We start from the raw sequence: 21,137 nt of genomic DNA on the forward strand, positions 1-21,137 counted from the left end.
AAAGGCTTACTAAGTTTTTGCTTCTGGAGAGGTGGCATGCAACTCATACTAAGAGGCATCTTCATCATGGCGGGAGACTTTCTGGGATAGGCCACAGCACTCCTGTTCCACTGTCTCTTGGCTCTGTTTCTGTGCTTGGGCTTCATAGCTGCCAATCTCTGCATAGGAAGAACTCTTCAGTTTAAATCAGACACAAAGTGGTTTCCTCCACCATAAGTGCCTGCAAGGATAAGAAGGTGAGCATGTGAGGTCAAGGCTCTTTTTAGGAATAACTTTGGAGCAGGTGAAAAAGGCAGGGCTGAATAGATTTGGATACCTAAATGGAATATGTTCTTAAGAAATTAATAGAAAAATTATCAAACTCTTGTCTACAGCTCAGTATATGTGTATCAGAGACATATTCCTGCTGCAAAATGCAATTGACCTCTACTGAGAAACCTACTTCCTGACTTACTATATCAATGAGAGAGGAAGCTATGCCTATACCTAAAGTGAGAAAGAAATATCTGAACAGATGGCAAAGAATTCAAAGAACAGCCACTCCCCTCCTTAACACTCAAGCTACTGGTTAGTTGGCTGATCTATAACCACCTGCCCAAGGTCATGGCACTCCAGTCCACTGGCTCTCTCTATTGTGTCTCCTGATGCAGATCCAGGTTGATTCCATAAAGATATTCTGTATCTTCATTAGAGAAGGGTGTACTGAGAGTCAAACTGCCAAAAGAAAGAAACATTAATCTGTGAAACAGCACCTATTAGAAATAATTATCTTTTAAAACACATATGGAAAAAGAGGATCTTTGCCATTTAAGTGGACTGAGGAATTGGACATTTTTAGCAAAGATAGAGTGGGGAGAATACCTGACATTAACCGTCCCCCAGCTATCAAATATAGGAGCTGTTAACGACATAAATTTTGGACCCAGAGCAGATTTGAAAGAAACCTTTCTTTGACTACAGAGGTCCTAGTTGCTTCCTAAACATATTTACCAAAAGAAAATATCTTGGCTCTCTAGATTCCAACTTCTGGAAATTCGGTTGAACAGTTGTGGAGCCCAAGAGCTGAACTGACCTCCTCAGCCACCGTGAAGATAGTAAGCCCACCTTCACAGAAGACCAGTGCTTCATGTGGAACAGAGTTGCCACCCCCAACCAAAGCTTTGTGACATCATCAAGGCTCTACTTATGTCATAAAACTCCTCCTAGCCAGGTTTCTTCCCTACTAACCCCCAGAAATATCCAGCATACAGGTCCTAAAATGCTGCTCATACAGCCCCATGAAGACCCAAAATAAAAACCCCAATCTTCTTCCCAATTACTTGAGACATATTTTCCAAGTAACTCAACCCATTTATGTGTTTTTTTTTTCTGTAAAATAATTTTTGGTCTGAGTCAACAACTCACATGAATGTTTTTTTTCCTAGCTCCAATGTCCTCATTGGTTATTTTCTATTGATTTTTCCATTACTTCATAATAATAATTATCAAACTTTCCACTTCTTTTCCTCCTCCCACATTCTTCTTGCTCCGCAAATAAACCTCTCCACTCAAACACCAGTCCAAATAGAGGGCAGGGTACTTTGAGCTGTGGGAAGTCCAAGCCCACCCTTCATCCATCCAGATTTAGCAAGGTATGCATCCACAGAAAATATGATCACAAAAAGCCAGTGTATGATATGCAGACAATTGCAAGTGGCATTATCTTTGGCTTCTCCGTCTGCCCCAATTGTCAGCCACATTCAGAGCTTCCAGTTTGATCCCATGTTCTTTCATTCCCAGGTCACTGGATTAGTTGAAATCCCCTTAGTTCAGGCACAGTGTCTCATAGTGTGGACAAAGCCCTTATATTCCTGACATCCTTGCTCTTTTTCTCCATCCATCTGCTCTTCAACTGGAGCTTGGAAGCTCCATCTAGGTTTCTGATTTTGACCCTGACTTGATCTCCATCATTTGCCAAACAAAAGTTCCATGGTGGTTTTCAAGATAGTCAGTCATCAGTCTGACTATGGGACAAGGCACACATAGTTCCTATAGACAAGTCACAGTGCGGTCAACTTCTCCTCCCTGCTTAAGTACCTAGAGATGGTCACCCTATGGCCTTCTAAGAACCACTCAAGAGATATCGATCTTGACATCCCCAGAATGGCCCCATAAATTGAGATATCATCAGTGTATGTGCATTAACTTGTGTGTGTGTGTGTGTGTGTGTATTTAAATCACAATAACAAATGGATTGTAATATTGAAGATTCTTTTTTTTTCTTTTTTTTAATTTTTTTTTAATTTTTTTATTGATAAAAGGAGGATAAAGAAAAGAAAAAAAAACAAATTTCCACCTCCTCCCACCAGCCTCCCATTTCCTTCCCCCTCCTCCCACTCTTCTCCCCCTCCTCCCACTCTTCTTTCCCTCCTCCCACCCCTCTCCCCTTCCTCCCACCCTTTCCCCCTCCCTTTCCAGTCCATAGAGCTGTCAGGGTTCCCTGCCCTGTGGTACCTCCTAGGTCCTCCCCCCTCCATCCATATCTAGGAAGGTGAACATCCAGACTGGCTAGGCTCCCACCAAGCCAGCACATTGCGTAGGATCAAAACCGCATGCCATTGTCTTGGCGTCTCATCAGCCCTCATTGTTCGCCATGTTCCGAGAGTCCAGTTTTATCCCATGCTTTTTCTGGTAACAGTCCAGCTGGCCTTGGTGAGCTCCCAGTAGATCATCTCCAGTGTCTCAGTGGGTGGGTGCACTCCTCGTGGTCCCGACATCTTTGCTCATGTTCTCACTCCTTCTGCTCCTCATTGGGACCTTGGGAGCTCAGTCCAGTGCTCCAGTGTGGGTCTCTGTCTCTATCTCCATCCATCGCCAGATGCAATTTCTAGGATGATATGCAATATATTCGTCAGTATTGCTCTAGGGTAGGGTCATTTCAGGTTCCCTATCCTCAGCTGCCCAGGGAACTAACTGGGGACCTCAGCTTGGGCACCTGGGAGCCCCTCTAGGGTCAAGTCTCCTGCCCACCCTAAAGTGGGTCCCTTAACTAAGAATTGTGGTTCCGTGCTCCCCTATCCAACCTTCCTTTATCCCGATCCTCCTGTTTCCCCAAGTCCACCCTCCTTCCCTTCTACCTTTTCTCTCCCCATCTCCCCTAACCCCCATCACACCCCACCCCCAAGATCCCACTTTTCCCCCCCGGCAATTTTGTCTACTTCCCTTATCCAAGAAGATAACTATATGTTTTTCCTTGGGTTCACCTTCTTACTTAGCTTCTTTAGATTCGCCTATTGTAGACTCCGTGAACCCTATTTATGGCTAGAAACCAATTATGAGTGAGTACATCCCATGTTCGTCTTTTTGGGCCTGGGATACCTCACTCAGGATAGTGTTTTCTATTTCCATCCATTTGCATGCAAAATTCGAGAAGTCATTGTTTTTTACCGCAGCGTAGTACTCTAGTGTGTATATATTCCATACTTTCTTCATCCATTCTTCCATTGAAGGGCATCTAGGTTGTTTCCAGGTTCTGGCTATTACAAATAATACTGCTATGAACATAGTTGAACAAATGCTTTTGACATGTGATAGAGCATCTCTTGGGTAAATTCCCAAGAGTGGTATTGCTGGGTCCAGGGGTAGGTTGATCCCGAATTTCCGGAGAAACCGAAACACTGACTTCCACAGTGGTTGCACAAGATTGCATTTCCACCAGCAATGGATGAGGGTACCCCTTCCTCCACAGCCTCTCCAGCAAAGGCTATCCTTGGTGTTTTTGACTTTAGCCAATCTTACAGGTGTAAGATGATATCTCAAAGTTGTTTTGATTTGCATTTCCCTGATCGCTAAGGAGGTTGAGCATGACCTTAAGTGTCTTTTGGTCATTTGAACTTCTTCTGTTGAGAATTCTCTGTTCAGTTCAGCGCCCCATTTTTTAATTGGGTTAATTAGCATTTTAAAGTCTAGTTTCTTGAGTTCTCTATATATTTTGGAGATCAGACCTTTGTCTGTTGCGGGGTTGGTGAAGATCTTCTCCCAGTCAGTAGGTTGCCTTTGTGTCTTAGTGACAGTGTCCTTTGCTTTACAGAAGCTTCTCAGTTTTAGTAGGTCCCATTTATTCAATGTTGCCCTTAATGTCTGTGCTTCTGGGGTTATACCTAAGAAGCGATCGCCTGTGCCCATCTGTTGTAGGGTATTGCCCACTTTCTCTTCTATCAGATTCAGTGTTTTCGGGCTGATATTGAGGTCTTTAATCCATTTGGACTTGAGTTTTGTGCACGGTGATAGATAGGGGTCTATTTTCATTCTTCTACAGGTTGACATCCAGTTGTGCCAGCACCATTTGTTGAAGATGCTTTCTTTCTTCCAATGTAAACTTTTAGCTCCTTTATCGAAAATGAGGTGTTCATAGGTTTGTGGGATAAAGTCCGGGTCTTCTATACGATTCCATTGGTCGACTTCTCTGTTTTTATGCCAGTACCACCCTGTTTTCATTACTGTAGCTCGGTAATAGAGTTTGAAGTCAGGGATGGTAATGCCTCCAGAAGATCCTTTATTGTATAGGATTGTTTTGGCTATCCTGGGTTTTTTGTTTTTCCATATAAAGTTGATTATTGTCCTCTCCAGATCTGTGAAGAATTTTGATGGGATCTTGATGGGGATTGCATTGAATCTATAAATTGCCTTTGGTAGAATTGCCATTTTTACTATGTTGATCCTCCCAATCCAAGAGCAAGGGATGTCCATCCATTTTTTGGTATCCTCTTCAATTTCTTTCTTCAATGCCTTAAAGTTCTTGTCAAATAGATCTTTCACTTCCTTGGTTAGATTTACCCCAAGATATTTTATGCTGTTTGTGGCTATCGTGAATGGTGAAGCTTCTCTGATTTCCCTCTCTGCTTCCATATCCTTTGAGTATAGGAGGGCGACTGATTTTTTGGAGTTGATCTTGTATCCTGCCACATTACTAAAGCTGTTTATCAGCTGTAAAAGTTCTTTGGTGGAATTTTGGGGGTCGCTTATGTACACTATCATATCATCTGCGAATAACGAAAGTTTAACTTCTTCATTTCCAATTCGAATCCCCTTGATCCCATTATGCTGTCTTATTGCTATTGCTAGAACTTCCAGCACTATATTGAAGAGGTATGGCGAAAGTGGGCAGCCTTGTCGTGTTCCTGAGTTAAGCGGGATGGCTTTGAGTTTCTCTCCATTTAATTTGATGTTAGCTGTCGGCTTGCTGTATATAGCTTTTATTATATTTAGGTATGACCCTTGTATCCCTAATCTCTCCAAGACTTTTAACATAAATGGATGTTGAATTTTGTCAAATGCTTTTTCAGCATCTAATGAAATGATCATATGTTTTTTTTCTTTCAGTTTATTTATATGATGGATTACATTGATAGATTTTCGTATGTTGAACCAGCCCTGCATCTCAGGAATGAAGCCTACTTGATCATAATGGATAATTTTTCGGATGTGTTCTTGGATTCGGTTTGCCAGTATTTTGTTGAGGATTTTTGCGTCGATATCCATGAGTGAGATCGGCCTGTAATTCTCTTTCCTGGTTGAGTCTTTGTGTGGTTTTGGTATCAGAGTAACTGTAGCTTCATAAAAGGAATTTGGTAATGACCCTTCTGTTTCTATATTGTGGAATACATTGAGGAGTATAGGTATTAGGTCTTCTTGGAAGTTCTGGTAGAATTCCGCATTGAAACCATCTGGCCCTGGGCTTTTTTTGGTAGGGAGGTTTTTGATAACAGCTTCTAGTTCTTCGCGACTGACAGGTCTGTTTAGCTTGTTCACCTGGTCCTGATTTAATTTTGGTAAATCGTATTTATCTAAGAAAGTGTCCATTTCTTTTACATTTTCCAGTTTAGTGGCATACAAGCTTTTGTAGTAAGATCTAATGACTCTCTGAATTTCCTCTGTGTTTGTGGTTATGTCCCCCTTTTCATTTCTGATCTTATTAATTTGCAAATTTTCTCTCTGCCGTTTGATTAGTTTGGATAGGGGTTTGTCAATCTTGTTGATTTTTTCCAGGAACCAGCTTCTTGATTCATTGATTCTTTGGATTGTTTTTTGTGTTTCTATTTTGTTGATTTCAGCCCTCAGTTTGATTATTTCCAGTCTTCTACTCCTCCTAGGTGAGTCTGCTTCTTTTTTTTCTAGAGCTTTCAGGTGGGCTGTTAAGTCTCCAATATGTGCTTTCTCTGTTTTCTTTAAGTGGGCACTTAGTGCTATGAACTTTCCTCTCAGGACTGCTTTCATAGTGTCCCATAAGTTCGAGTATGTTGTTTCTTTATTTTCATTGAATTCAAGGAAGACTTTAATTTCTTTCTTTATTTCCTCCTTAATCCAGGTATGGTTCAGTAGTTGACTGTTCAGTTTCCATGAGTTTGTAGGCTTCTGGGGGTAGCATTGTTGTTGAATTCTAACTTTAATCCATGGTGGTCTGATAAGACACAGGTGGTTAGTAATATTTTTTTGTAGCTGTGTAAGTTAGCTTTGTTACCAAGTATGTGGTCAATTTTCGAGAAGGTTCCATGAGCTGCAGAGAAAAAGGTATATTCTTTCCTATTTGGGTGGAATATTCTATAGATGTCTGTTAAGTCCATTTGCTTCAATACCTCCATTAATTCTCTAATTTCTCTGTTAGGTTTCTGTCTGATTGACCTGTCCATTGGTGAAAGAGGAGTGTTGAAGTCTCCTACTATTAGTGTGTGCGGTTTGATGGTTGCCTTGAATTTTAGCAATGTTTCTTTTACATACGTGGGTGCTTTGATATTAGGGGCATAGATATTCAGGATTGAGATTTCTTGCTGATGAATTTTTCCTGTTATGAGTATAAAATGTCCCTCTCCATCTCTTTTGATTGATTTAAGTTTGACGTCAACTTTGTTAGAAATTAGTATGGCCACACCTGCTTGTTTCTTAGGTCCATTTGCTTGATAAGCCTTTTCCCAGCCCTTTACTCTGAGTAGGTGCCTGTCTTTGTGGTTGAGGTGTGTTTCTTGTAGACAGCAGAATGTTGGATCCTGTTTTCGTATCCCAGTCTCTTAGCCTGTGCCTTTTTATAGGTGAGTTGAGTCCATTGACATTAAGTGATATTAATGACCAGTGGTTGTTAACTCCGGTCACTTTTTAAGTAGTAGGGTTTGTGTGTTTCCCTTCTTTGAGTTGCGCTGGTGAAGGGTCTCTAGATGTCTGAGTTATTGAGGTCTTTGTTGGACTCCTTGGTTAGTGATTTTCCTTCTATTATTTTCTGTAAGGCTGGATTTGTGGCTACGTATTGCTTAAATTTGTTTTTATCCTGGAAAATTTTCTTTTCTCCATTTATGGTGAACGAAAGCTTGGCTGGATATAGTAGTCTGGGCTTGCATCCATGGTCTCTTAGTTTTTGCAGTACATCTATCCAGGACCTTCTGGCTTTCATGGTTTCCATAGAGAAGTCAGGTGTAAGTCTGATAGGTTTACCTTTATAAGTAAGTTGGCCTTTTTCCTTTGCGGCTCTTAATATTCTTTCTTTATTCTGTATATTTTGTGTTTTGATTATTATATGGCGAGGGGATGTTTTTTTTGATCCAGCCTATTTGGGGTTCTGTATGCCTCTTGAACCTTCATAGGTACATCCTTCTTCAGGTTGGGAAAGTTTTCTTCTATAATTTTGTTAAGTATATTTTCTGGACCGTTGAGCTGCACTTCTTCTCCTTCTTCTACTCCAATTATTCTTAGGTTTGGTCTTTTTATTGTGTCCCATATTTCCTGAATGTTTTGTGATGAGAGTTTGTTGGACTTGCTGTTTTCTTTGATCAGTGCGTTTATTTTCTCTATGTTATCCTCAGACTCTGAGATTCTTTCTTCTATCTCTTGTATTCTGCTGGTTATGCTTGTTTCTGTAGTCTCTATTCGTTTACCTAGATTTTCCATGTCCAGCCGGCCCTCTGTTTGTGTTTTCTTCTTTGCCTCCATTTCATTTTTCAAATCATGAACTGTTTCCATTATCTGCTTGATTGTTTTTCCTTGCTTTCCTAGGGTGTCATACACTGATTTACTCAATTCCTCGAACATTCTGTTATACTTCTCATCCATTTCTATAAGGGCGTTTTTTATATGCTGTTTAAGGGTGTCAATCACTGTCATGAAGTCAGTTTTTTCTCCTTCTTCATGATTAAGGTGTTCATGTCCTCCTGTTGTGAGGTCGCTGGCTTCTGGTGGTTTCGTGTTGTTCTTCAGATTGTTGGGTGAATTCTTGCATTGGCGTCTCCCCATCTCTTCCTTCCAATATTCTCCTATGGATCTTCTTTTACAGGATCAGGTCTTCTTGCCAACTGATGTACCTTCCAAGTGATGTCACTCCCCCGTGATGTTTCTCCTGGAGTCCAGTTCCGATCTCCTTGCTGCTTGGTTAGCTTGCAAACAAAGGCCCACCCTGCTTGCTGCAGGCAGGTTATGGAGACAAAGGAGCTACCACCTTCCCCTTTGAACTCACCTTCGGGTTCAGTCCCAGCGCCCAGGCAGGCTGAACAGGGAGGCACTCTGCTCCAAGAAGGGAGGGATGGAGGGAGACAGGGGGTAGGGGGATCTGGATGTAAGCTGGATGGGATAGGAAGAGAGAGGAGGTACCGGGCAGTGTAGCCCTGTAGGTTGATCAGGAAGTGTAGGCGGGCTGTTCCCGGGTGCCGCAGCACTCACTCACCACAATGATGTCTCACTAGGTGCCCTGATGAAACTCCATGCTGCTTGGTTCGCTCGCAGACAAAGGGCCCACCCTGCTTGCTGCAGGCGGGCTATGGGGACAAAGAAGCCCCCGAGCTCCCCTTTACCCAACGCTTGGGGTTAGGACCCCGCGCCCAAGCAGGCAGAGTAGGGAGGCTCTCTGCCACCAGGGAAGGGAGGGGGGAGAGCTGAAGATTCTTCTCATCTTGAGAAGAGTATTTGCTACAGAAACACTCTCACAGTAATAGTGAGAGTGTAAACTATCTAAGAAAGGAGAAATAACTGGAGGAATCCCCCAGGAGTTAGGCTCAGTGTCCCAGGAATTACGCCCAAGGAAAGTCAATGAACTCAGTGATGGAATATAAAACCCAGCCTAAATAAAACCCTAAATCATTTAGGTGGAACATGAGATACTCTTACAACAGTTACAAGAGGTCTAAAATGAATGGACTGGAACATAAGGGGAACACAATGACGTGGAGCTGAGAGTGCATGGCAAAACTGATTGGATCTGGCAAAAATTATGTAAGCATACCAAGGAAACCACCAGTGGGACAAAACCCTAAGAAATCTGTATGACAACATATCATGTTGAACATAATGAGATTTATAGACAAAGGAATGATCTCAATTATGTCACTGTCACACAGGTGATGATGAACCAGTTCCATCGTAGAGTGACTCCCTGCTGTGTTTAAGATAACCTGTCAATTCTGTCTAGTCAGTTACAAGGAAATTTGCATTAATTGCACAGATTAACTATCAGCATCATTTACTGCACAATCAAAGGCAAGGCAAAGAAATCATAGACATGTTGTTGAATGCTGATGATGTTATTGGGAGTTTTGATGGGTTTTTTTCTTAAAGGGAAATCATCGGTGACTCTCATGCATGAAGCAGATCCTTTCTCTGTGATGTTTCCTGAATAGCCACTGAGATACCAGCCCATTGAGTTGTGGTCTCTCTCTCTTTTAAAAAGCAACTTCTACCTTCAGCTTGATCTCTTGCTTGAGATTCCCTTCCGGCTACTAGGCTTCTTTTCTGATCCTGCAGAGGGCTTTTGTAAGGGATTGTGATCTCTAAGTTTTTCCCCTTTCAAGAACTAATCATTCTATTAATCACAATTCTAAACTGCTGTGGGAGTTTGTTTGTGACTTATGCCTTCACATGTGATACATGTGACCTGTGTGTATAGGGTCTTCTCTCTGTTCATGTGGGGAAGGCATGGCAGCAGGAGTAGATGGCTGCTCATTCTCTGTAAGGAAATCAGTAAATTGTGGGGACCAAGTACAAGGATGTCCTGAAATATTAAGTCTTGTCCTTTCAAGGCCCCAAAGCCTCCAGCTAGGTTCAGGGTCACGAAAATCTCCAAAACCCACTGAGCATGAAGTATTCAGAACCAGAAGCCTGTGTGTGCCATATCACATAAATTCATCGTGAGTACACCAATCTGTTTTTTTTTTTAATGCTACATTATTTTTTTCCCATCAGAACGATCTATATTACCAATTAACCAAATTTGCTGCATCTTTGGTGTCCTAGAATTGCTTTATATTGTTGCTGGGACAGTCTTACAAACCTTCCTGTGCTGTTATGAGACCTTAAGGGGACAGCACTTATTTCAGAAATCAAAGGCAGTTGGGTTCAATCCTATGGCTAGCTGTTAGCTAGACACTGGAAGGATGGATTTGGCTAAGAAAGGGAGACAGCATACATGGAGGCAGGTAACCTTTCCTTTGAAAAATGACCCATTTTGAGGCCTTACTTCAGGCTCTTCTCTTCTCCTAATCTTGGTTTTTTTATTAGTTTAGGAGAAGAATTAAAACTCCATTTACAGTATCTGTGAACCTGAATGAGTTAAGTATGTGTGACCAACTTGATGTCTGCCTGTCTGTCAACAGGGCCAGAGTTCAGGGGCATCTGATGCATAGCACAGGAATGTCAGCCATCAATCTCTTGTCCACCTAACTCTACAGCATTAGAGTTGTCATGGTTGCTCATCTGATCTTCCTCATATGATCTCCATCCACAGAGATGTCAGAAAAATCCTCCCCTGAGAGTGCAAGTTCTTTACAAATGAAAGATTATACAACAGAAGACACATGGGAGATTTATATGGGCAAGCTGTTGAAAGGATAAAGTGACAGAAGAAGTTTATTGATTAATTAAAGAAAGAATCCGCTTCAGCTGATAGGTTAGAACATAGGTAGGTGGAGTAAACAAAATAGAATGCCGGGAGGAAGAGGTAGTGAGCTCAGAGAAGCCATGCTCCCCTCTCCCCGGCAGATGCCATAGCTCTGCTCTCTGAGGCAGATGTTGATGCAGCCAGCCACCATGTCAGACATGCTGAATTTTTCCTGGTAAGTGCACCTCGTTATACTACACTGATTATTAGAAATGGGTTAAAATGCTGAATCTAATGGGCCAGCAGTGTTTAAAAGAATACAGTTTTTGTGTATTCATTTCAGGCATAACCTTCATGCGGCCGTGGTGCTGGGGACACAGCCTTGCTGTCCAAATAACTACATAATGGCTTGCAGCCTTGTGGACAACTGAATCCACTGAAAGCCTGAGAAAGCTTGGGAAATAGTAAAGCATGTTTTCTTGGTAGCAGCGATTTCTCGGTCTGCTCTGCTTGCTAGAAGAAAGCAAGGGCTCTCATCTAAAAGAGGCTTGCTGACTCAGCTTCAGCTGCAAAACCCTGCAGCCCTTAAGAGGTCCTGCCACAAAACATTTAAATGATGTTGATAAAAGCCAACTGAATGCTTGTATGTTTTCAGCAGTAGCAGGAAAAAAAACTGTGTTGTTTTAAAATGCCGGCTTTCTGGGCCATCCTGCCTGGGCAAACTCTGACTGTTTGAGGAAGGAGGGCCAGCTACAGAAAGAGGGCTTGAGTGTTGTCTGTTGCAGCCTCTTTAATGGCAAGGACCTTGAAACACTGTAGACTTGTGGCACTGAATGCGGCTCTGTTCGGTACCTCAGCCACAAGGTTGGAATGGCAGAAAGCTAAGGAATGGGCTACATCTGGCCAGCAAAGCCACGGCTTTAGTCCTACTGAGATTGCTTGGTAAATGAAAGACTCATGTGGTCAGAAAAACAGAGAGAGAAATAGAGTAAAGAGAGATTCAAAGACAAAGAAAATTTTTAAATGATTTACAGTGTGTTAAAAATATGTGCAGGCTAAAATTTGAAGTTCTTAAAGTTAAAAAAAGGAAGAGAGTTCTGGGTGTGGTAGTACACACCTGTAAACCCAACACATGGGAGGCAGAGGGAGATTGACCTCTGTACCTTCAAGGTGAGGTAGCACACGCCTTTAATCCCAGTGCCTTGAAGGCAGAGACAAACAGATCTTTGTGAGTTCAATGTGTAGTAGCATACACCTTTAATCCCAATGCCTGAAAGGCAGAGAGAGGCAGATCTCTGAGACTTCAAGGACAGACAGGTATACAGAGTTAGTTTTTCCAGGTCAAAGATACAGAGAACCTGTCTCAAAAGCCAAAAAATAAAAAGGAAAAATAAACAAAATAGAGGTTAAATTGAAGCGCACAAAGATGGAAAATTCACAGCGAATTTTGATATTGTATGCTATTATGCTCTTTTTGAATCATTTGAATTTTGAGGCAGTAGCAATAGCTGCTAAAAGATGTTTCTTTATAAAAGCTGCTGAAATAATCCAACATAGATATTTTGAAAATGCCTTGACTTTGAAATTTGGATCTAAGGACATGATGCTTTGGAAAGGAGTTTCTATTTTGTTTTCACAGAGGCTGATACTCTGTGGATGCCTCTTTCCTAATATGGTAGGATGGACCACGCCCTACTTAAAGGTTGCTGTGAACACCTTTAAAAAATTGCTTTGCTCAACTGCCAACTGAGACAAATCAATAATGATGCCACCATTCAGCAGGAAGCATTTTGGAGAGAAAAACCTGCACCCACATTCCCAAATATGGCTTATAAACGTTCTTTTACATTTAAAGTGGGATGTGATATAGATATGAATATTTGCTTTAGTATAGATTTTGCTTTACTGATAGAGATTTTAGGTAAATTTTGTTATATGTATATGCATTTTTGATCTTAATTAAGGTATTGTGATTGTGTAGTTCATTTAAAAATATAATGTATATAGGTTATTAATGGATAATCATTAATAATAGTCAAGTTTGTAGTCATGTTAGTTAGATTTTCTAGCTACATAGATATATATATATTTCAGTCAGATAGGCATTATTCATATCTCTCTAGACTACAAAATAGGCTATATAATGTTTTAGCACCTTAGGGTTTTTCATGACAGTGAGACACTCTACTCTTGGCAGCACATATCTACTTCAGGAAGAAGATGGGCATCAAAGAGGATCCTTATGGAGTTTGATAGCCATTTGGGGAAGAAACTGCTCTTGCCTGGATTGTTGCATAAACTGTACACAGAAAACACTCAGAGAGAGGACTACTGAACTTGCCTAAAGGTTAGATGATCTTTTCATGTTCTGATTCAGGAAAGGGTCAGAAAAATTTTCTTCAAAACAAGCAGATATTGACTGCCTTTGAAATTTCCTGCTTCATGGAAATGTCTGCTGGAAACTATGGGCCTGTAGGCTGAGGATGGAAACACCAAAGGTACAGAGGAACTTTGGGTGACTGTCCAGGCAGCGAGATGTCTCTGTCATTTCTAGAGTTTGAAAACGGCTTACTTTTTGTTTGCTTAGGTAATACTGTATTATTCTGGAGTCTCTGATGGAGTTGAAGAATAGATAGATAGTTATACTTTTCCATTGTTATGATAATAGATAAAATAGATATACATATTGTAACTGTAATTCTTGCTTGATAACTGTTTTGTTATATGTAATTTTGCTATGTTAAAGTTAAAGATTCCGTTCTTGTTTAAACAGAAATAGGAGTAATGATGGAGTATAGGTCATTGGTTAATTAAATAAAGAAACTGTTTGGCCTGAAAGGTTAGAACATAGGTGGGTGGAATAAACATAAGAGAATGCTGGGAGGAATCGGAATTGAGCTTAGAGATGCCATGCACCTCTCCCATGGGCAGAAATTGTAGCTCTGCACTCTGAGGCAGATGGCGATACAGCCAGCCACCAGGTCAGACATGCTAAAACTTTCCTTCTAAGCGCACCTCGTGCTGCAACATACATTATTAGACATGGGTTAAGAGGCTGAAAATAATGGGGCAGGCAGTGTTTAAATGAATAGTTTTGTGTTGTTATTTCAGAGCATAACCTTACAAGGCGTCCCCATGGGGATGCAGCCCTGCTGCCCAAATTTCTACAATCAAGGGGGAAATGGAAGAAGGGAAGAAAGAAGAGAGAGAGACAAGGAAGAATGGATGAATTCAATCATTCCTTGGAAAAATGAGTGAACCAATGAATGAGGAGACCTAGTAGGAAAAAATGTGCTGCATTCCCTCAGAGAGTCAGGTCAAATTAAGGATTGACAAGGTTTTCCACTAAGGAGGAGGCTTATTCCATTTTACCTTCTTTGTGCTCCAGGCCCACCCACAAGAGTGATGATGAGGACAGGGAGAAGAAGAGGAGAGGGTGTACCAGAATTCCCTGGTACAATTTCTCACCCAAATTGTAGCCAAATCACCTGACCTGGGACAGCTGATCTACATGCTGGACCCTAACTCCCAGTTTGACAACTCTAACATTTTAACCAAGTTTGTGAAGATGAAGGAACCAAAAATAGCCCAGTTACAGGATGGCAGGTTCCTTACAGGATGGGAGTCAGACATCAGTACCATACTGGTATTTGGCGGTTTGATGGGTGTGTGGGGTCTTTGCCAGACACCACCTAGCATCATGGATTCCCTACTTTACTGATATTATGGAGTTCGGTGCATTCATCATATGTGTGCATGTCACACACTAGTGGGCATCATATGTACATGTTTATCCTGTGTGTGGGTGAGTGTGTTCATGAGTTTTATAGCCCAAGTACTACAGAACATGATCAATGAAAGGGAACACTGTTTTCCAGATATGGCAGGGCAATTATTTAAATGAACTGACAAGGGTTGGATGGCATGGATAAGACCTATGAGAGTTCAAGGCATACCGAATCCAGGCATGACAAAGTAGGTGGCAGACAGAATTCTGGCAAAACTAAGTAGGTAGCTTGATGTCCAACTTACTGGAGAAGAGCAACTGAGCGGAGACACTTTTCACTAAGCAACATGCTCTAGTGGAGTTCAAACATCCTTTGACTTACAGCCAGTACGAATTAAACCATTCATCAAATGAAACCTAATTTTCTCTGATTTTGAGTATACATTTGTGTCCCTTCCTGATTAATCTACTCTTTATCCTCTTAAGTCCCAATACCTCACACTGATATCGGTCCCATCTTTCCATTTGACATGGTTTTCCCTCAAGCTTCATACCGCCCCGAGATCATACAACTTTTTGTCCCCTCTCCACTGCTTCCTTGACAGCCATCTTGTCCTTTACCACACCACGCATCCGCAGTCCTTTACTCCCCAAGGGGAAAAGACCATAAATCCTGCTTTGTTTTGAGGCATGTATTCCTGTGATGCCCCATCCACCAAAAACAATCCATCATTGACCAAATAACACAATATGTTAACAAATTTTTATTCTTTGAGAAAGAATAATCCATTGGAAAAGATACCAGGATTCATAGAAGACCTGAGGTATCTCTGAAAAAACACATTCCCAAAGAGAGAATTAAGTCTGCCCCTCAAAATTTGAGAATTTCACTTTAACAGATCTTCACCAAATCATAGACATAGATATGGAAGTCATTATCAAACTTGATGAAATACACAGAAGGTTTGTTGGGAACTTGGCAAATAATTTTACCTATCTCTTGGGTTCCATCTTTTTTGTTGTACTGCACTCTTTTGCCCTCCAAGGAATCCCTGCCTAATTCCAAAGTCACCTCTACTGGAGGACATTCAGGCATGATGTGGAGGTTGCCTTCAATGGAATCATCATGATGGTGGTAAAGGTACAGGACCGGATCATTCTCGTTGACAATGTAGAAACAGGTCGTTATGGTCTGCACCTCATCTGGGACCACGCCACTCCACTCTTCCTTAGAGCCTGGCATGATGTGGAGGTTGCCTTCCAGGTAGTCATCCAGGAGGTGGTAAATGTACAAGACCGGATCTTTCTTGTAGGTAATATAAAACCAGGTCTTCATGATTGGCACCTCTTCTAGGACCATCCCGTTCCAGTCATTCTTAGAGCCATTTGTGCCCATGAATGTATGTTTCACTGCTCTGCCAACTATGGTGTTTGAGAGATGAGTGTCTGTCACCTGAGGAAATGGCACATTATTAGGCAGGATCTTCAGGTTTAAAATCCTTACATCACTGTGAAGCTCCAAGCCATAGACACAATCAATCCCATCATATTTCAACAAATAGAGAGAGGGATATGTTGGCAGTTGATCTAGAATGATGGCTTTCCAATGGGTGACTGGTTCATTGGCTTCCTTCCAGCCATGAGAAATTCTGCGGCCAACAATATTCTCCAGGGCCTCAAAAGGCTTACTAAGTTTTTGCTTCTGGAGCGATGGCCCATTCTTCTTCTGGAGAGGTGGCATGCAACTCATACTAAGAGGCATCTTCATCATGGCGGGAGACTTTCTGAGATAGGCCACAGCACTCCTGTTCCACTGTCTCTTGGCTCTGTTTCTGTGCTTGGGCTTCATAGCTGCCAATCTCTGCATAGGAAGAACTCTTCAGTTTAAATCAGACACAATGTGGTTTCCTCCACCATAAGTGCCTGCAAGGATAAGAAGGTGAGGATGTGAGGTCAAGGCTCTTTTTAGGAATAACTTTGGAGCAGGTGAAAAAGGCCGGGCTGAATAGATTTGCATACCTAAATGGAATATGTTCTTAAGAAATTAATAGGAAAATTATCAAACTCTTGTCTACAGCTCAGTATATGTGTATCAGAGACATATTCCTGCTGCAAAATGCAATTGACCTCTACTGAGAAACCTACTTCCTGACTTACTACATCAATGAGAGAGGAAGCTATGCATATACCTAAAGTGATAAAGAAATATCTGAACAGATGGCAAAGAATTCAAAGAACAGCCACTCCTCTCCTTACCACTCAAGCTACTGGTTAGTTGGCTGATCTATAACCACCTGCCCAAGGTCATGGCACTCCAGTCCACTGGCTCTCTCTATTGTGTCTCCTGATGCAGATCCAGGTTGATTACATAAAGATATTCTGTATCTTCATTAGAGAAGTGAGTACTGTGAGTCAAACTGCCAAAAGAAAGAAACATTAATCTGTGCAACAGCACCTATTAGAAATAATTATCTTTTAAAACACATATGGACAAAGAGGATCTTTGCCATTTAAGTGGACTGAGGAATTGGACATTTTTAGCAAAGATAGAGTGGGGAGAATACCTGACATTAACCGTCCCCCAGCTATCAAATATAGGAGCTGTTAACGACATAAATTTTGGACCCAGAGCAGATTTGAAAGAAATCTTTCTTTGACTACAGAGGTCCTAGTTGCTTCCTAAACATATTTACCAAATGAAAATATCTTGGCTCTCTAGATTCCAACTTCTGGAAATTCGGTTGAACAGTTGTGGAGCCCAAGAGCTGAACTCACCTCCTCAGCCACCGTGAAGATAGTAAGCCCACCTTCACAGAAGACTAGTGCTTCATGTGGAACAGAGCTGCCACCCCAACCAAAGCTTTGTGACATCATCAAGGCTCTACTTATGTCATAAAACTCCTCCTAGCCAGGTTTCTTCCCTACTAACCCCCAGAAATATCCAGCATACAGGTCCTAAAATCCTGCTCATACAGCCCCATGAAGACCCAAAATAAAAACCCCAATCTTCTTCCCAGTTACTTGAGTCATATTTTTTAAGCAACTCAACACTTTTATGTGTTTTTTTTTCTGTAAAATAATTTTTGGTCTGAGTCAACAACTCACATGAATGTTTTTTTTTCCTAGCTCCAATGTCCTCATTGGTTATTTTCTAGTGATTTTTCCATTACTTCATAATAATAATTATCAAACTTTCCACTTCTCTTCCTCCTCCCACAGTCTTCTTGCTCCGCAAATAAACCTCTCCACTCAAACACCAGTCCAAATAGAGGGCAGGGTACTTTGAGCTGTGGGAAGTCCAAGCCCACCCTTCATCCATCCAGATTTAGCAAGGTATGCATCCACAAACAATATGATCACAAAAAGCCAGTGTATGATATGCAGACAATTGCAAGTGCAATTATCTTTGGCTTCTCCATCTGCCCCAATTGTCAGCCACATTCAGAGCTTCCAGTTTGATCCCATGTTCTTTCATTCCCAGGTCACTGGGTTAGTTGAAATCCCCTTAGTTCAGGCACAGTGTCTCATAGTGTGGACCAAGCCCTTATATTCCTGACATCCTTGCTCTTTTTCTCCATCCATCTGCTCTTCCACTGGAGCTTGGAAGCTCCATCTAGGTTTCTGATTTTGACCCTGACTTGATCTCCATCATTTGCCAAACAAAAGTTCCATGGTGGTTTTCAAGATAGTCAGTCATCAGTCTGACTATGGGACAAGGCACACATAGTTCCTAGGGACATGTCACAGTGCGGTCAACTTCTCCTCCCTGCTTAAGTACCTAGAGAGGGTCACCCTATGGCCTTCTGAGAACTACTCGAGAGATATCGATCTTGACATCCTCAGAATGGCCCCATAAATTGAGATATCATCAGTGTATGTGCATTAACTTGTGTGTGTTTGTGTGTGTGTATTTAAATCACAATAACAAATGGATTGTAATATTGAAGTTTCTTCTCATCTTGAGAAGAATATTTGCTACAGAAACACTCTCACAGTAATAGTGAGAGTGTAAACTATCTAAGAAAGGAGAAATAACTGGAGGAATCCCCCAGGAGTTAGGCTCAGTGTCCCAGGAATTACGCCCAAGGAAAGTCAATGAACTCAGTGATGGAAGATAAAACCCAGCCTAAATAAAACCCTAAATCATTTAGGTGGAACATGAGATACTCTTACAACAGTTACAAGAGGTCTAAAATGCCTGGACTGGAACATAAGGGGAACACAATGACGTGGAGCTGAGAGTGCATGGCAAAACTGATTGGATCTGGCAAAAATTATGTAAGCATACCAAGGAAACCACCAGTGGGACAAAACCCTAAGGAATCTGTATGAGAACATATCATGTTGAACATAATGAGATTTATAGACAAAGGAAAGATCTTAATTATGTCACTGTCACACAGGTGATGATGAACCCGTTCCATCGTAGAGTGACTCCCTGCTGTGTTTAAGATAACCTGTCAATTCTGTCTAGTCAGTTACAAGGAAATTTGCATTAATTGCACAGATTAACTATCAGCATCATTTACTGCACAATCAAAGGCAAGGCAAAGAAATCATAGACATGTTGTTGAATGCTGATGATGTTATTGGGAGTTTTGATGGGTTTTTTTCTTAAAGGGAAATCATCGGTGACTCTCACGCATGAAGCAGATCCTTTCTCTGTGATGTTTCCTGAATAGCCACTGAGATACCAGCCCATTGAGTTGTGGTCTCTCTCTCTTTTAAAAAGCAACTTCTACCTTCAGCTTCATCTCTTGCTTGAGCTTCCCTTTCGCCTACTAGGCTCCTTTTCTGATCCTGCAGAGGGCTTTTGTAAGGGATTGTGATCTCTAAGTTTTTCCCCTTTCAAGAACTAATCATTCTATTAATCACAATTCTAAACTGCTGTGGGAGTTTGTTTGTGACTTATGCCTTCACATGTGATACAAGCGACCTGTGTGTATAGGGTCTTCTCTCTGTTCATGTGGGGAAGGCATGGCAGCAGGAGTAGATGGCTGCTCATTCTCTGTGAGGAAATCAGTAAACAGTGGGCACCAAGTACAAGGATGTCCTGAAATATTAAGTCTTTTCCTTTCAAGGCCCTAAAGCCTCCAGCTAGGTTCAAGGGCACGACAATCTCCAAACCCACCAAGCATGAAGTATTCAGAACCAGAAGCCTGTGTGTGCCATATCACATAAATTCATCGTGAGTACACCAATCTGTTTTTTTTTAATTCTAAATTATTTTGTCCCATCAGAACAATCTATATTACCAATTAACCAAATTTGCTGCATCTTTGGTGTCCTAGAATTGCCTTAAATTGTTGCTGGGACAGACATACAAAACTTCCTGTGCTGTTATGAGACCAAAAGGGGACAGCACTTATTTCAGGAATCAAAGGCAGTTGGGTTCAATCCTATGGTTAGCTGTCAGCTAGACACTGGAAGCATGAATTTGACTAAGAAAGGGAGACAGCATACATGGAGGCAGGTAACCTTTCCTTTGCAAATGAGCCATTTTGAGGCCTTACTTCAGGCTCTTCTCTTCTCCTAATTTTGTTTTTTTTATTAGTTTAGGAGAAGAATTAAAATTCCATTTACAGTATCTGTGAACCCGAATGAGTTAAGTATGTGTGACCAACTTGATGTCTGCCTGTCTGTCAACAGGGCCAGAGTTCAGGGGCATCTGATGCATAGCACAGGAATGTCAGCCATCAATCTCTGGTCCACCTAACTCTACAGCATTAGAGTTGTCATGGTTGCTCCACTGATCTTCCTCGTATGATCTCCATCCACAGAGATGTCAGAATAATCCTCCCCTGAGAGTGCAAGTTCTTTACAAATGAAAGATTATACAACAGAAGACACATGGGAGATTTATATGGGCAAGCTGTTGAAAGGATAAAGTGACAGAAGAAGTTTATTGATTAATTAAAGAAAGAATCTGCTTCAGCTGATAGGTTAGAACATAGGTAGGTGGAGTAAACAAAATAGAATGCCGGGAGGAAGAGGTAGTGAGCTCAGAGAAGCCATGCTCCCCTCTCCCCGGCAGATGCCATAGCTCTGCTCTCTGAGGCAGATGTCTATGCAGCCAGCCACCATGTCAGACATGCTGAATTTTTCCTGGTAAGTGCACCTCGTTATACTACACTGATTATTAGAAATGGGTTAAAATGCTGAATCTAATGGGCCAGCGGTGTTTAAAAGAATACAGTTTTTGTGTATTTATTTGAGGCATACCCTTCATGCGGCCATGGTGCTGGGGACACAGCCTCGCTGCTCAAATAACTACAGAATGGGTTGCAGCCTTGTGGACAACTGAATCCACTGAAAGCCTGAGAAAGCTTGGGAAAGAGTAAAGCATGTTTTCTTGGTAGCAGCGATTTCTCGGTCTGCTCTGCTTGCTAGAAGAAAGCAAGGGCTCTCATCTAAAAGAGGCTTGCTGACTCAGCTTCAGCTGCAAAACCCTGCAGCCCTTAAGAGGTCCTGCCACAAAACATTTAAATGGTGTTGATAAAAGCCAACTGAATGCTTGTATGTTTTCAGCAGTAGCAGGAAAAAAAAACTGTGTTGTTTTAAAATGCCGGCTTTCTGGGCCAT

The sequence above is a fragment of the Microtus pennsylvanicus genome, chromosome Y (genome assembly GCF_037038515.1).
Source record: "Microtus pennsylvanicus isolate mMicPen1 chromosome Y, mMicPen1.hap1, whole genome shotgun sequence".
In the NCBI taxonomy this organism is placed as follows: Eukaryota; Metazoa; Chordata; class Mammalia; order Rodentia; family Cricetidae; genus Microtus; species Microtus pennsylvanicus.